Raw genomic sequence first — 3,260 nt, 5'->3', positions numbered from 1 at the left:
TGTTTTTGAGACGGAGCCTCGCTCTGTCACCCAGGCTGGAGTGCAGTGGTGCGATCTTGGCTCACTGCAAGCTCTGCCTCCCAGGTTCATGCCATTCTCCTGCCTGAGCCTCCCAAGTAGCTGGGACTGCAGGCGCCCACCACCATATCCGGCTAATTTTTTTGTATTTTTAGTAGAGACGGGGTTTCACCATGTTAGCCAGGATGGTCTCGATCTCTTGACCTCGTGATCCACCCACCTCGGCTTCCCAAAGTGCTGGGATTATAGGCGTGGGCCACCGTTTTTGGCCAATTTATATTTCTGGTAAGGGGTGGGAAGAAGGAGCTTTCTCAGGCTGGAGGGAAGAGAAGACAGATGAGCGCAGACACTCCTGGTGGCAGCATGAGGGCCGGGGAGCAGGTTCGGGGCATGGTGGGGCTCTGCAGGGTGGTTGTGGTTGGTGAGGACCACTGGAGCAGGGCCTTGAAGGGCCTCACCCCTCACTGGGCTGCCTCTGGGCCATCTTCCAGTCTGCCAGGGACTAGCAGAGGGGAGACACTGGGAGAGGAATCATTATTCGATGACCTCATTCAGCCCTAGGGATATGGGGTGGCTAAGGTGGAATGCCAGTGGATTATATCTGACACGATGCAGGGTGTCTGGGCTCAGCTAGGCAGTTCTGCTCCCTGTGGTGGAGGGGGGGGATCAACAATAATCTAGTGGCTTTCCCTGTCCAGGAATGTCTGAGGTAGCTCACTCACAGGGCGGGCAGGTGGTACCTGCTCAGTGGTGCCATCACCCAGGGGCTTCCAGGTGGCTGCTTGAGCTGCCTCACAAGATGGCGGCTGGGTTCCAAGCAAAAAGGATGCTGTTGAGTGTTTTTTTTGTTGTTGTTGTTTTTTGGGTTTTTTTTTTGAGATGGAGTCTCATTCTGTCACCCAGGCTGGAGTGCAATGGCACAGTCTCGGCTCACTGCAAACTCCACCTCCCGGGTTCAAGCGATTCTCCTGCCTCAGCTTACTGAGTAGCTGGGATTACAGGTGCCCACCACCACGCCCAGCTAATTGTTATATTTTTAGTAGAGATAAGGTTTCACCACATTGGCCAGGCTGGTCTTGAACTCTTGACCTCAGGTGATCTGTCCGCCTCAGCCTCCCAAAGTGCTGGGATGACAGGTGTGAGCCACCGCGCCTGGCCTACTGTTGAGCTCTGAAGACCTTGCCTCAGAAGTCTCAAGGCACCATTTCCACTGTCTTCAGTTCACAGGGAAATGAACTGTATCTTTCTGTGGGAGGAGCAGCTAGGAATCTGTGACCACCACACCCAGCTTTTGAACCACTTCTTCTTTGCGTCTCAGTGTTTGTGACATGCAGCATCCCTGTTGCCTGGCTCCAGGATGCCACCCTCCTACTGGGGTTGCTGCTCCAAGGGGCTGGGCATTCCATCGAGCTGAGGGGCGGGGGCTCTGGATGGGAGGCTCCCTGGGGGGAGCTCACGTCTTCCATGAAGCATCGTGGTCACTGTTGCCCTGTCCCGCACCCTGTCCACTGCGGGCTACCCTCTGTGGCTGGCCTTGGTGACAAAGAGATGTGGGAGAGACCCCGGTCAACACCATGGGAGGAGTCCCCAGGCACTGGGGGCAAATGGACACAGTGAATGCCAGGAAGACCACTTAGGCGCCATATGACCAAAAATAAGTTAAATCCAGTGGGCTGCGTCATCAACAAGAACGTCCCTCAGCCTCCATGAAACAGCCCAAAACCTGGAGCAAGACGGGTCCCTAGAGCTGAGCGATGCCATTCACAGCAGCGTTCACGAATCCCCCCCATGCAGACACGCACTCACTAACACACACACACAAACCAGCACACAAACCAACACACAGACCAACACACACCACACACAGGCACGCCGAACACAGGCACACAAATGCACACGCCCCCACAGACCCAACGAACACATACACACACACCTCCCCAGATGCACAGGTGTGTGCACACACCCACGCACACAAAGACCCACACACAGACATGTGCACACACATACACAGATACACATGACATAAATGCATGAACACACGGACACACGGACCACACATAGCAACACACCACATGACACAGATGCACCTAACACACAAACACGCACCCGTGCACAGATGTACGTGGACATACACACTGGAAAACAACAAACACACGTACACAAAACGCAGGCCGGGTATGGTGGCTCACACCTGTCATCCCAGCACTTTGGCAGGTCGAGGCAGGGGGATCACTTGAGCCTGGGAAATGAAGGCTGCAGTGAGCTATGATTGAAGCTCTGCACTTCAGCCTGGGTGACGGAGGGAAACCCTGTCTCAGAAAAAAAAAAAAAACAAAATACGGCCGGGCGTGGTGGGTGACTCATGTCTGTAATCCCAGCACTCTGGGAGGCCGAGGCGGGCTGATCACGAGGTCAGGAGATCTAGACCATCCCGGCTAACACGGTGAAATCCCGTTTCTACTAAAAATACAAAAAATTAGCCGGGTGTGGTGGCGGGTGCCTGTAGTCCCAGGTATTTGGGAGGCTGAGGCAGGAGAATGGCGTGAACCTGGGAGGCGGAGCTTGCAGTGAGCGGAGCTCGCACCAGTGCACTCCAGCCTAGGTGACAGAGCAAGACTCCGTCTCAAAAAAAAAACCCAAAATACAAATGCATGGACACGTATCCACACACACCAACATGTTACATCATACACAGACACACAAAACAAATATACACTCATGTATGGAGGTACACACAGACACACGTAAACATCAACATATAGCATCCCACACAGACACACAAACACACAGCCATGTACCCCCAAAGTATGCTGCAGGATGAGCCTTCATTCTCTGGAACAGCAGAGAAAGTAGACAAAGGAGAGAAACTTCTCTCAGAGTCACCCATCCTCTGACTGGATCCCGTGCCCCTGTGAAGAGGCAGATCCCAGTGCCCCAAACTTGGCTCCGGGGCCACCCACCGCCCCCAGACTCTGTCCCTGCGGTTGGTGGGGGTGAGGGCAGACCCTGCTCTTTGCTGCTTCCTCACTCAGCAAAACTTCCTGACGTCGCCCCCTTCCGTTGGCTGGGCTGCATATGGGAACGCAGTGCTGGGCAGCCCCAGCCTCTCAGCTGGGAAGGGGAGCTGCAGCTGGCTGCAAAGACTGATATTCTTTTTCCCCAAATCTGTGTTTATGCCCTACCAGAGACTGTTGGGTGAAATTCCCAGAAAGTTCTGCAATGATCTAAAATGAGGAAATAGC

Source organism: Piliocolobus tephrosceles, chromosome 21 (genome assembly GCF_002776525.5).
Source record: "Piliocolobus tephrosceles isolate RC106 chromosome 21, ASM277652v3, whole genome shotgun sequence".
NCBI lineage: Eukaryota > Metazoa > Chordata > Mammalia > Primates > Cercopithecidae > Piliocolobus > Piliocolobus tephrosceles.
The sequence above is the reverse complement of the archived record's forward strand: the minus strand, read 5'-3'. Positions refer to the sequence as shown.